We start from the raw sequence: 14,860 nt of genomic DNA, 5'->3' as shown, positions 1-14,860 counted from the left end.
ACTATTCTTACCTCCCCCTACCGTAGAGATGGGGAGACTGAGGCACGGGGAGGCCAAGTCACTCGCCTGTTGTCCCCGCGCTAGGACGTGAATGAGTCGGGACTCAGATCCAGGTGTCTGGGCTGCAGTGTCTCCTCCAGGCCACACTGCCCGTGCCCGAGTCCTGCAGGGGGCCGGTGCTCATGTGGTGGCGGTAATGGCTGTTGTTTAGGGAGGACCTCCTGTGTGTCCCACGCCCGCCCAGTGAGCTTTGCGTGAATGTTTTGTTAGCTCCTCACAACAGCCCTTTAGAAAGTTGTGTTCTCTTATTAGCCCCCGTTGTACAGATGAGGAAACCGAGGCACAGAGCAACCAAAGACTGCGATGACTAAGTGTCAGGGACAGATTCCAGCCCAGCTCTGACCCCGGGGCCTGGGTGTCCTGTGGGACCACTGACAAAAGAACTCGGACCTCTCAGCTGCCGTGGCGAGTGTGCACCAGGCACTGCACACCTGTCACCTCAGGGGTCCCCGCCACGAACCCGTGCAGGCGGCACTGTCATTCCTGTTGTGCGCAGGGGGGCGCTGAGACTTGGAGGGGTGCAGGGCGGGTCCCAGAGGTCCTGCACACTTCCACTGGAGCCATCACAGCTAGCTTTCCTGTCTCCACCCCCCCCCGCCCGGAGAGGGACACCAAGGTGCAAAGTGGGGAGAAGATGTGTCTGAGGCTCCTGGCCCGATCTTGATCTTGGTGCCAGGTTTGAGGTACCCCAGGTGAGGACCCCTGTGGGGCACAGTGAGGGGCCGGGCTGCTGGAATGGCAGGTTCGTGATATCTCATGCCTGGGCTCCACAGGGTGGACGAGTCTGATAAGATAATTGCCGTGGCGACGTCCTTCTCTCCTGGGGCAGGTCACCTGGGAAAGGCTAAGCTATGGAGCAGCCCAGCTTCCCCCCAACAGCCACCCAGCTGGTCAGCCCCAGCCTGCTACAGGAGACCCCCAGAGAGGAGGCAGGCAGGGTGAAGTCGGCCTGCACTGGGGGCTCCCTGTCTCTGAGCCACACACGTGAAACACCTGTGTCACGTCGCACTCCCCTGCGTACCACCTTCCAGGGGCATCCCTTCTCACCCAGAATAAACTCCCAAATCATTCCTGCCACCCCTAGCCCCGGCTCAGCTTCTACCGCAGTTCCACTGCCACTGGCCTTCTTGCTGTGCTTCCTACAGGCCAAGGTCATTCCCGCCCCAGGGCCTTTGCACTTGCAGTTCCTTCTGCCTCGTGCTCTCTTCTTTAGGTACCTGCATGGCTCTTTGTCGCCGTGAGGTCTCAGTTCAAATGTCGTCTCTTGGGAGTCCTCACTTCTAATATTATACCCCCATCAGGCCCCATCCGCTTTACCCTGCTTTACGCACACCCCTTGTCCCAACCTGACATTGTGTCTTATTTTCAGCCTTGTCACACTGGAAGGAAGACCGGGACCAGGTTTGCTGCTGTATGCACAGCACCCAGACCAGTGCCCTAGACACACAGTGGGTGGTCGGTAGACGCTGTTGGATGTGGAATATTCGCTGACACACCTGGAGCCCTGGGCAGGCCCTCGGGAAGTCCCGTCGGTGGGAGCTCCTCGGGTGTCTCTTGCTCTCTCTCGCTCTTCCATGCTGCCCGCTAGCCCTCCAGCCCCGAAAGCATCCGGAGCCTGGAGCAAAGATGAGGCTGTGTCTGCACAGATCCGGGAACTCCACAACCTAAGTCACAGCGCAGAGACTGAGGCACCATCGTGGGCAGCGGATGGCCGACCCCGCATAGGTGCAGACCTCTGTCAAAATCAGGGACTGTCCTTCTCGAGTCTCTGCCTCATTTGTTGTCCCCCCCACCTTTTTTCTCATTTCTTAGTTGTATTATGTTAATTTTCCGTGATTTCTTTTCAATATTTCAGACTCACAAGTTCTAGGGGTAGTAAAATGAATACCTGCCTAAGCTTTAGCTAAATTTAATGATTTGGCCAATTTATGGCCTCTAGACAGATGATAGGTGAGAGAGAGAGAATAGATTTTTTTTTTTTTTTTAAGCTCAGGCTGACCCACTTGCGAGTGAGTTGGAGGCAGGATGCTTGCTTGTCCGTGAATACACAGGCACGTGTCTCCCATGAACAAGGAGGCCCGGTGGCCCAGTGGTCACAGTCAGGACTTTTGCACTGATACAACATCATGAACTAATCTGGAGAATTTATTTGAACTTCCCGTCCTTTCCTCCGTCCGGGATCACACTTTGCACTTGCTTGTCATGTCTCCTTGGTCTCCTCCAATCTGTGGCGTATCTTTACTCTTTCCTGGTCTTTCACGACCTTGACATTTTGGAAAAGTAACAGTTGCTGCGTTCTAGAACTCCCCTTAGCTTGGCTTGGCTGCGGGCTCCTCATGGTCACATTCCGGTCGTGTGTGCTTTTGGCAGGAGCGCCGCAGGGATGTGCACCCTTCTCGGAGGTTCCAGCAGGTGCGGGCCCCACTTTTGAGGCTTTAGGCGGTATGGGGCAGGCCAGGTATTGGGAGGATGTCCAGAGGGTTCAGGAATGACCGGAGGGCTATTCTATGATCTCTTTCTTTTCTATTCGAAACACTGTCACGGTCACAGGGGGCACTGAGTCATGGGAGCACAGCCGCAGCCTGAGCCCCCTCACCCCCACTCCACCACCCAGCCGGTCCCTTTAAGAGGCTGCTGGCCCAGCCCCGTAGCCTTGTCCATTCCAACTGCTCAGTGCCCAGCAGGCTGACACCTAAGTACTTTCAGTGACCCCCCTGAGTGTCACCCTGGCTCTGTGTCTTTTGGGAGTCTTTGCTTGTGCACGCATTTATTTATTTGTTTGTTTGTTTTTAAAGATTTTATTTATTTATTCATGAGAGACACAGATAGAGAGGCAGAGGGAGAAGCAGGGTCCTCGCAGGGAGCCCCAGGGGGACTCGATCCCAGGCCCCTGGAATCACGCCCTGAGCCAAAGGCAGATGTTCAACCACTGAGCCACCCAGGAGTCCCTCCCTTGTGCATTTATTCTTTCATGGTGTATCCAAATGACCCTAACTCTGTCTCAGGGGGTGGATGCAGGCTGTGGCTCACAGGCAGGATCTAGATAAAACAGGAGGCACACGGTTGGCACCCCAGTCTCAGGCCAGTGGGCACCTCCTGGCACAGCTTGTGGGCAAAGACATCTCACAAGAATATTGTGCAATACTATCTATTTAACACAGTAGAGCAAGATTTCTCTGAGCCTGGGCCACACAGATCGTTGGAGGCTTTTTTTGAAAATTAATGGTCAGGGGGCACCTGGGCGGCTCAGTAGGTTCAGCGTCTGCCTTCGGCTCAGGTCCTGATCTCAGGGTCCTGGGGTCCCACCAGCATTGGCTCCCTGATCCGTGGGGAGATCCGTGATCTTCTCCCTCTCCCTCAGCTCCACCCACCCCCCAGCCTTGCTTGTGCTCTTTTGCACTCTCTCTCAAATGAATAAATAAAATCTTAAAAAGGAAAAAAAAATAAAATTAATGGTCAAATTTAATTTTTTTTTTTCCTGAGAGAGGGCAGACCACAGACTTTTAAATGGATGGGTGATACTGAGCAGGTTTTAAGGGGACTCTGAACAAGGGTCTCCTGGAATGATGACCACACACTCTTAGGGACTCAACACCCTGCAAGGCCTGAAGGGATCAGATCCCTGGCCGCGCCTCCTTCCCATGTGCCTTCCCCTGTCATGCTTTGGGATGAAGCCCTCACAGCCCTTCTGTTTATCAAGACTATCCTTTCAAGATCTTGGCCTGTGAAGCTTCCTCGACCCCAAACACTTACCCTACACCCTCCCCATGTTCAGCGGCTCCTCTTCTGTGCTCTCACAGAGATCTCTTTCTCCAGGGAACCTCCTTGGGCCACCTGCCGACTGGGTCAGGTACCTGGGCTCCCACAGACCCCTCTGTCCTAGCCCTGACACCTCTGACCCGTAATCCCTCCATCACAAGCCCGGCCACTCTGGACGGCTGTCCCCTGGTGACGTCTCACTGCCCCTGTGGACGCATGAGGACAGGATCCGGGATGTCTCAGTGACTGCCGTGGGCCCCATATCACCCAGCCCAGGGACTGTTTGCTGAGTGAAAGAACTCACTGTGACCGTGACTCGGGGTTTGTGTTTGGATTCTCTGATAAGATACTGGATTCAGCAATGCCCTTCACCTCCTGGGCGGGTCACCCCTCCCTGCCAGCGCCAGGTCCCGGGAAGCCTGTAGAGAGGGGCAGAGGAAGCAGGGACCCTGCCTCTCCCTCCAGCCCGGCTAAGCCAGCAGCCAGGTCTCCTGTGTGCCACCCCCTACTCCCCCCCAGCTTCGTCCAGATGTGGAAAGGTCAACTACCCTCAAGAAATTTGTCCAGCCGTCCTCATCTGGGAACTTGAAAGCATATCCTGAATCCAACCATCTCTCCCCTCTCTGCTCCCCTGCTGGCTTGGCCTCTGCCCCTTCCTGCGTGGAAGTCACAGTGGCCCCCACCCCAGTCTCCCTGCTCCCATCCCTGCCACCCTGCAGTCCGCTCCCCACCCACAGCCAGAGCGAGCCTGTGAAGCCCTGGGGTCTGGGCCCTCTTCTGCCCCACAGGACTCTTGAAAGCAAAGTGTGCAGTTGCCCAAAGCCAATGGTCTGGCCCAAGGCCTCCCAGACCTCCAGACCTGCCCCCCCACCTCCCGGACAAATGTTGCTTTCCCAGTGTGAGCTCCTTGACAGGCCGAATTAAAACTGTGACCTGTGGTCCCCCTGCACATCTGCCCCCACTATCTTCGCCCGTACTAGGTCATTGCTCTTATGTATTGGGTTCCTTGTGTGTTTTCTGGATCCGCCTGACAGACTGTGAGCTCCACGAGGGCAGGGATTTTTGTCTGTATTTTTTTTTTCATTTGGGCTGATGTCAAACAGCAGATAAGAGGCACTTAAATAAACTTTTGTTGAAAGAACCAAATCTCAGGGTGCCTGACACAGTTCACAGCATGCAGCAGCAATCCTAGCCACAAATAGTGACTTGGACACAATTTCTTGCTTTGGGATGATGTTCTTTGTCGACCAAAGACACACTACCCCAACATAAAGCAGAGGGGCAGGCTCAGAGAGAGACATCAGGAAACCCATGACAACAGTGATGCTCACTGAGAACTCACTGCCTTCACTCGTGTGAGCTCATTCCATCCTCACAACAACCTTATAAGGAAGGTATTATATTTATTCCGATTTTACTGTGAAGAAACCTGAGGCCCAGAGAGGTTATATGACTTACCCAAGGTCACACAGCTTAGTAAGGGGCAGAGCCAGGATTTGAACCCAAGCAGCCTGTCTAGAAAGCCCTCCCCTGTGAACCCACAGAATCGCACCAGACACCATTACACAAAGAGGCCTCGTATCGAAACTGTGCTCCATTCAATGATTTACGGAATGGTTATTGAGCATCTACTACACACCAAGCTTTCTGTTAAGTGCTGGGATTTGCAGGGAACAAAACAGTCACAGTCCCGCTTACACTCCAGCAGGAGGGGCAGCAACCCGAAGTGATCAAACAAATGAATATTTACTGGCAAATGAGAAGAACGTGAAGGAAAATAACAGGGTACTTGAGGATCGAGGCAGCGGGGAGGAAGCTGAATTAGACCAGGGGATCAGGGAAGGGTCTCTCAGGAGGTAACCCTTGAGCTGAGCCTTTAAGGATGAGGAGCCGGCCAGGAATAATCTAGAAGGAGCAGCAAGGGGAACAGTGAAGGTCAGCAAGGAGCGGTGGTGGAGAGGCTGGGTACGGTCAGTGAGGGGAGGGTGGCCCAACGTGAAGGCAGGGGTCAGTTCATCTGGGGCCTTGTGGAACAGAAGGAGGAGTTAGCAGGTTAGTCTAGTAGCAGCCAGAGGCATTTGAGGTTTGATCAGAAGAGGGACGAGGTCAGGACCGAGTCTGGAAGATGCCCACCCCCACCCCCCTCACCTCTCACTGCCTTGTGGAGGTCACTCAAGGCAGAGGCTGAGATTAGGAGCCCAGGGAGGAAGCTGGGGGAGAGCTGTGGGGAGAGGAGGGGGAGGTGGGGGAGGGAGGCTCAGGAGATCTCTTATGGGAACAAGGAGGGGGGGCAGGAGGTGTCTGGCCTCTGGCAGGTGAGGCCCCACCTGGGATGGGATCCTGGGGGAGAGGTAGGTTTGAGGAAGTGCTAAAGCCCTTGTAGAAACTGGAGGACGGGTAGGGGGAAACAGCCAGGGGGCTGTGGGACAACTGGGTCTTGGAGCTTCGGGGAGAGATTGGAATCAGGTACTGGTCAGGGCCATGGCTGTGCTGAAGGGGTAAAGTGAGTTATGAGAGCTGAGAAAGCCTCTGGCAAGGCTTGGGGAGAGGAGCAAGGAGGGGAGGGCAGGGCCCAGAGGGGAGTCACTGCTGTTAAAGAAAATAAAAGCACAGTCTAAAAGGTGGGTGAAGAACTGGGAGGGGTGGGGAGGGTGGGGGGGTCAGAAGGCAAAAGATGGGCTCCGCGGTGTTTTGTATTTCTGAGTGCCCCCCAGTACCCAGCACAGAGCCCACACACAGCAAATGTTTAAGGAAGCACATTTTCTGCTCAATGAAGGCACACATGGTGGAGTTGAAGGCAAAACTCACATAGATATAAACCCTGAGGCCTCAAGGGCTGCATTTTATGACTAGGGCAGGCCAACTCCCTCATCCCCACCTCTGGTAGGGAAGCTTGAGAAAAGAGGAACTAGAAAAGGGATTCTATTTTTTTTTAAAGATTTTATTTATTCATGAGAGACAGAGAGAGAGAGAGAGAGAGAGAGGCAGAGACACAGGCAGAGGGAGAAGCAGGCTCCGTGCAGGGAGTGTGACATGGGACTCAATCCAGGGTCTCCAGGATCACACCCTGAGTCGAAGGCAGACACTTAACCACTCAGCCACCTAGGCGTCCCAAGAAAAGGGATTCTTGATGGATAAAAAAGATGTGATATATATATATGATATATATATTATAAAACGTGTATATATATATATATATATATATATATATACATATATATACGCACGCGCGCACACACACACACACACACACACACTGGAATACTACTCAGCCATCAGAGAGGATGAGTACCCACCATTTGCTTCTACGTGGAAGGAACTGGAGGGTATTATGCTGAGTGAAGTAAGTCAATCAGAGAAGGACAATCATCATATGGTTTCACTCATACGGGGAGTGAAAAGGATTATAAGGAGTGAAACGGATTATAAGGGAAAGGAAAGGAACTGAGTGGGGAAAATTAGAGAGGGAGACAAACCATGAGAGACCCCTGACTCTGGGAAACAAACAAAGGGTTGCGGAAGGGGAGAAGGGTGGCCCGATAGGGTGCTGGGTGACGGGCACTGAGGAGGGCATGTGATGGGATGAGCACTGAGTGTTATACTATATGTTGGCAATAATTTTTTAAAATTTTAAAAAGAAAAAATAAGGAAATAAATTCTTGGATGGAGAAGAATGCAAAAGTTCAAGATGGGGCTCAAGAGCCAAGGATGCGGGTGTGGAAAGTAATCAAGGGAAACGTCATTTAAAATGGCAGGCCAGAAGGGGGCGCTCTCCCGCCGCACTGCTCCAGGTTAATCAGGGAGGAAGTGTCCGTTACAGACCCCAACCCAAGACTTCAACGGGAAACAATGGTCAACTACAGGCGCCAAGGGGAAAAGACGTACATTGTATCTCCTACAGGAAATACCCCCCCCACCTTGGAACTCGGCCTTGGGAAACCTCCATCACCCTGGACTTTATGTTTTTTTCCAATGGACTCTGGTTCAAAAAAGCCCCTCCCAGGGTGCCTGGGGGGCTCAGTCCCTTAGGCGTGGACTCTTGGTTTAGGTTCAGGTCATGATCTCAGGATTGTGAGATCAAGCCCTGCATTGGGTTCCGCATTGGGCATGGAGCCTGCTTACGATTCTCTCTGGGACGCCTGGGTGGCTCAGCGGTTGAGCATCTGCCTTTGGCTCAGGGCATGATCCTGGGGTCCGGGGATCAAGTCCCCACCCCCCCATCGGGCTCCCTGCATGGAGCCTGCTTCTCCCTCTGCCTGTGTCTCTGCCTCTCTCTGTGTGTGTGTCTCTCATGAATAAATAAATAAAATCTTAAAAAAAAAAAAAAAAAGATTCTCTCCTTCCCTCTCCCTCTGCACCCCCACCCCCACCACAGGCACGTTCTCTCCTCAAAACAAAACAAACAGCCCCTCCCAACTTCCTCATCCTTCTCCGTAAAATAACGTAAACATAACATAAAATAAACATAACATAAAATAACGGTCCTCTCCTTTGTTCACCAGATTTGCCTATGGTTTTGTCATAGTTTGCATGTCCCAAATCATAATTCTCCGTTATTCCTGAGTAACCCATTTGCACTGGTAAACTAATGATTTATTTTTAAGGTTAACAAGGGGTATAGGCCTCTAGATCCAGTAGTCCAATCCAGGAGCCAAAATTCATTAAGTGGAGGGATGAGGGGGGATGGGACTTCTTCGGTCAAAGTTTCTTCCAATTTCCAGCCAAGTACAAAGGCAGAATTAAGAAGTGAGGCTGGGGGCACCTGGGTGGCTCAGCGGTTGAGCGGCTCAGGTAGTGATCCCGAGGTGGCTGAATAAATAAATAAATAAATAAATAAATAAATAAAATCTTTAAAAAAATTTTTTTAAATTAAAGTTAAAAAGAAAAGAAAAGAAAAGAAAAGAAAAGAAAAGAAAAGAAAAGAAAAGGCTAGACCAACCCAATCAAGAAAGTAAGAAGGTCTCTATCCAGTCAGCCAGTTGGTAAAGAACAGAGGGGTGGGGTGGGGTGGGGTGGGTCCAACCTATCGGGTGGGTGGAACTGTCAGCCAATCAGGAAAAGAGAACAAAATGAAGGGGCTTCCACCCCGGGCAGGTGCCTGTGCTAAGCCCCTTGGCTTTCCAGCCCACCGGGAGCCAGAGCGGAGGAAGGACGTTGTTCCTCCTCGGTTCCACCGCGGCTCTGAGGAGTCGGGGCTGCAGGCCGCTGGGGCGTGCAGGCCCGGGACTGAGGGGATCCTGAGTAGGGGAATTTGCACCCCGCCTTCTCCGCAGACCCGCAGGCCTCCAGAGAGTCCAAATACGTCTTGGAGGACTGGGCAGCGCATCTGGTCCTGTCGATTACTGCTTTGCTTCCTGCGTAGGAATCCTAGCACGACTCCATCTTCAACTTTAGAAAATGCTGGAGGCCCAGCCATTCCCCGCTCCCTTCTCGTCCCCCAATTCCTCCTCCCGGGGTGATAATGAGCCGGAACCTGGGCTTTCCCCCGTGGGTCCACCCCCAGCCCGGGCCTTTCCCCACTTCCTTCAGCCCCGCCCATCCGCTGAGGTCCCGAAACCACGGGTCCCACCGCCCCCACAAACCAGGGATGCCAACGAGAATGACAAAAGTGAGGAAGTGCCAGTGGGTAAATACCCCTGGTTCTTAACTTCTGCGGGCGTCGCTATGAGCACAGTCTCTGTGCATCTTACTTTCCTGCCCTTAGTACCGGGTTTACCAGCCCACAGCCCAGCACCCTTGAGCCAGGGGACCCTACAGCCAAGGGCCTTACCCGCCAGGAAACTTCCAGCCACGACTCCCACCAACAAAAGACCCTCCAGCTGGGCAGTTCTGTACCCAAGAGACCCACCCGCTGAGGGACATCCCAGCCACCAGCCTGCCGTCTTAGTTACTCAATGCCTTGGTGTTGTCTTCCCCTTGCCCTGCTCCGCAGGCCTGTGACTTCATGGTGCGAGGCAGGTAGTCAGGGAGGAAATGGGGGGGGTGGGGCGCCTGGCTGGCTCAGTCGGGAGAGCAGCTGGTCTTGATCTGCTGGTCCTGAGTTCTAGCCCCAGCTTGGGCACATCCAGAAAGTTTTCAATTAAATGCATTGCATTGACTAAATACACATGCTTTCTGAGTTGTGTTCTGTGTGTGTGTGTGTGTGTGTGTGTGTGTGCTTATACCTTATGCAGATAAGGGAAGTGTATTTTGGTGTGGTTTCATCCTTCTTTTCTCTCTGGGCCTATGCCTTCATTCCGGTACAAATTCTTATTTGCCAGATTAATATGTACACAATGGAATGGGACAGAACAATCTCACCTAAATTCCCACTATTCCCACCTGTGCTATTACATAGATAGTACTTATCTCTCTCTTTTTTTAAGATTTTATTTATTTATTCATGAGAGAACACAGAGAGACAGAGACACAGGCAGAGGGAGAAGCAGGCTCCCTGTGGGGAGGCTGATGCGGAACTCGATCCCAGGACCCCTGAGCCGAAGGCAGACGCTCAACCACTGAGCCACCCAGGTGCCCAATAGTACTTCTCTTTAACTCTTGATCTCAGGGAGGTGAGTTTGAGCCCCGTGTTGGGTGTACAGATTACTTAAAAATAAAATCTTTAAAAAAATGTTCACTTTCACCAGAAATTTTTTTGAGGAGTCTGTCCATATGTATTAGAAAGCTCTTGGCTGCAAGTAACAGAAAATTGTTTCACATCAGCTTAAACAACAAGCAAATCTTTTCTATCACAGAACAAAAGGCTCAGGTAGGGATACTCCAGTCCTCCACCAGGGAATCCAAGCCTGGTCGCCAACATCTGGAAAGAGTCACAGGAAAAGAAGAATGCTCGGGAACTCACAGCTCATTATATCAACTGTTACTGTCCGAGCTGGGGTGACACTTCTGCCTCCCTCCAGGCTGGGTGACCCCGGTTCCCAAGCCCTGATCTGGGCTGGCTCAGCCTCGCCAGGAGATCAAATTTTGGTCTTCTCTCTGGGCGGGGTGAAAACCATTCTGACTCTGCTAGATGGGGCAGGCAATCTGGGGGGGTCTAACTGAAAGCCTTCTTTCAAGATTTCCCATCTGTGCTCTAGTTTCTGCCCCCTCGGCACGTCAGCTTGCCAGCTGTGCATTCAGCCTCAGAGAAGGTTCTAGGATTCCTGAGCCTCTCCGTGACACTCTTCTTGCTGACCCACTCATATCTCAGCTTTATCAACAAACAGTACTGAAGTGGCTACAACTCATGTCTTGCTTCTCCAGCTCCCCAGATTTAACAGACATTTCTCATCCTCTTTGGCTCTCTTTATCCTTAACAGTTCATGCCTTTTTAAAAAATGCCTTTACTGATATTTAGTTCTGTTCAACATGCCACGTGCAGCCATAGGTCATTCTGATCATTTCCAACTTGTAGTATGTTCCAAAATGACCACTTTTCCACATATGCACTGCATACTCTGCTATCCAAGACACCCTTATCTCTGGAAGGTTTCCACATCCTCCTCACTGGTGTCAACCCTTGAGGCTAATTCCCGCCCTGCAATATACTCTTCACACAGCTGTCACAGTGATCTTTGTATTTTTTATGTGTTTTTCTTTTTAAGAGGGATGACACTCATGCAGTAAAGTGCATAAAGTAGATGCGTCTTAAGTGTACGGCTAGATTTTCTTAACGTGTAAACACCATTCAGATCGGGATACATTCTATTTCCTGCACCATGTAAGGTTCCCTAATGCACGTTGCAGTCCAGACCATTCCCAGAATTAACTGCTGGACTGACTGCTCTAAACAATTAGGCTGTTGTTGTTGTTGTTGTTGTTGTTGTTGTTATTCTTGAGTTTGATACAAATGGAATCACAGAGTATGTACTATTTTGTATCTGGCTCCTTTCACTCCATTCATTCATTTTGTTGCATGTGCCAGCAGTTCATTTTTTATTGCTTCCATTTAATGAATAAATCCAAATTTATTTATCCAATTTGTCCACTGATGGACACTTAGGTTGTTTTTTTTTTTATAGTTTTTGACCATTATGAATTAAACTTCTGTGAATATTTTTATATGAGTCTTTTTGTGGATATATATGTTCATTTCTCTTGGTGCTGTATCTAGAATATAACTAGTGGATCATAGGATAAGTATGTGTCTAATTTTAATAGAATTTGTCTGACAGGTTTCCAAAGTGGCTGTACTGTTTTAATTTCCTGCCAAATGGCTGCTCAAATACTGTGTCAATTTTTAATTGAACTGCTTATCTGTTTATTATTGATTTGTAGAGGTTAAAAAATATATTCTGGGGGGCGCCTGAGTGGCTCAGTGGTTGAGCGTCTTCCTTTGGCTCAAGTCATGATCCCAGGGTCCTGGAATCAAGTCCCGCGTCAGATTCCTCATGGGGAGCCTGCTTGTCCCTCTGCCTATGTCTCTGCCTCTCTCTCTCTGTGTGTCTCTCATGATTAAATAAATAAAATATTTATACATATATATACACACATATATGTATATAACTAAAATATTTATAAATATGTAACTAATATATATATAATCTTTATTATAATCTGGATATGAGTCCTGTGTCAGATATGGTCAGTTTTTCTTCTTGTTAATGGTATCTCTTGATAAGCTGAGGTTTTAATTTTGATGAAGTCAAATTTATGGTTCTAGTGTGTGTCTCGTTTCATCTTTGCCTACCTCTGTCATGAAAATACTACGCTCTCCTTTTTTTTTTTTTTTAATATTTTATTTTTAAGTAATCGCCACATCCAACATGGGGCTTGAACCCACAGTGGTGAGATCCAGAGTCGCCTGCTCCATCAACTGAGCCAGCCAGGCACCTCTTATCCTGTGTGTATTTTTTTTTAAGATTTTATTTATTTATTCATGAGAGACACAGAGAGAGAGGCAGAGGCATAGGCAGAGGGAGAAGCAGACTCCTTGTAGGGAGCCTGATATGAGACTGGATCTCGGACCCCGGGATCACACCCTGAGCCAAAGGCAACACTCAACTGCTGAGCGACCCAGGCGTCCCCTGTGTTTTCTTATAGAAGCTTTTATAGTTTTAGTTTACATAAATAAAGATTATTTTGTGTGTATGGTGTGAGGCAGGGAGTCAAGTTTTATTTTGTTTTCACATCTACATCTCCATTTGTTCCAGCACTATGTGTTGAAAACAATTTCTTTTCCCCACTGAAATGCACTGATGCCTTTTGCTGAAGATCAGTGCATCTTATATTTGTGGCTCTGCTGTTGTACCTGTTGTATTCTGCTCTACCAATCCTTAATGTTTTTATTTTTAATTTTTTAAAATATATATATTTTTTTATTTATTCATAGAGACACACAGAGAGAGAGAGGCAGAGACACAGGCAGAGGGAGAAGCAGGCTCCATGCAGAGAACCCGACATGGGACTCGATTCCGGGTCTCCAGGATCAGGCCCTGGGCTGTAGGCGGCGCTAAACCACTGCGCCACTGGGCTGCCCCCCTTAATGTTTTTAAAGATATTTTCACAAGGTGTAGTAGTCCAGGTGTGCAGGCTTCTTCTTTCAGTACTTTGAAAATGTAATTCTATTGTCTCTTGGTTTCTAATTATTTATGATTAGAAGATAATTCTGCAGTTGATAACACTATGTTGTATAATTGAAATTTGCCAAGAGAGTAGATGTAAATGTTCTCTCTCTCTCTCTCTCTTTCTCTCTCACACACACATGCACGCACACATGCACACAAAAGGTAAATAAATATATGAGGTGATGGATGTATTAATTAACTTGATGGGGGGAATTCTTTCACAACGTGTAGATATATCAAAATATCAGGTTGCACACTTTAAATATTTTACAATTTTGTCAATTAAACCTCAATGAAGTTGAGGGAAAAAGATAGCCTTAATTTTTTTGTTTGTTTGTTTTCTTGGAGTTCAGGTGTCTTTTTTCTATAGCTACTGTAATGGTTAATTTTATGCATCACCTTGGCTAGGCTCTGGTGCCCATTGTTTGGTCAAACACTAGTTTAGATGTTGCTGTGAAGGTATTTTGCAGATGTGATAAGCATTTAAAATCAGTTGACTTTAAGTAAAACAGATACCCTTCATAATGTGTGTGGGCCTCATCAATCAGTTGAATCAAGAGAAAACAATTGAGGTTTCCTGGAAAATTAGACATTCTACCTCAAAACTGTAACAGAAATCCTGCCTGACTTTCCAGCCTGCTGGTTGCCCAGTGGACTTTGGACTCAAGATGGCAATGTCAAACTTTTATTTGAATTTCCAGCCTACCAGCCTGCCCTACAAATTTCCAACTTGCCAGTACCCATGATCACATAAGCTAATTCCATTAAAATGAATCTCTCTCTCTTCGCTCTTTCTGTATTTCTCTCTCTGTATCTCCAACTCTATCTCTATCTCTGTATTTTGCTTTTCTGGAGAATCCTGACTGATACAGTTGCTTTAAAATTTTTCTCTCTGGACTTTCCTGAACTTCTTGAATCTATAGGCTCATGTTTTTTGTGATTTAGGAAATTTGTCAGGCATTACCTCTTCAAAGATTGAATCTGTTTTCTCCAAGGACTTCAATGACAGTTACATGGGACAATTCAATAGCGTCTTATAGCACTCAGACGGTTGTTTTCTTTTTCCTTTTCTTCCCTGTGCTTCAATTTGGATGATTTCCATTAAATTTATTTTAAATTTTCTGATCTTTTCTTCTGCATCCAAGATATTGTTAAGCCCAGTGAAACAATTTAACTTCAGATATTATATTTATCAGCTATGCCTTTGGGGGCACTCCATCTCTCAAACTGTCACATCAGCCTACCTTGCCTTAGAAAGTTTGCTGGTTTCTTTTTCCCCAGAACAAGCTCTCTGTCACAGGCTCAGTCCTTAACTCACCTGTGCCAACATTTGGCAAAAATCCCCAGAGAGAAAAACTGCTGGTTTCTGCTTACTTAAGGGAGATCCTTCACTCTCTGGACTTCAATTTCTTGAGATTTTATTCTTTACATTCCATAGCTCTTTGATGTCTTTAAAATATGAATTTTTAGTTTATCTTTTTGTTCACTACTGTTAT

This window comes from Canis lupus, chromosome 1 (genome assembly GCF_011100685.1).
Source record: "Canis lupus familiaris isolate Mischka breed German Shepherd chromosome 1, alternate assembly UU_Cfam_GSD_1.0, whole genome shotgun sequence".
Classification (NCBI taxonomy): Eukaryota; Metazoa; Chordata; class Mammalia; order Carnivora; family Canidae; genus Canis; species Canis lupus.
The sequence above is the reverse complement of the archived record's forward strand: the minus strand, read 5'-3'. Positions refer to the sequence as shown.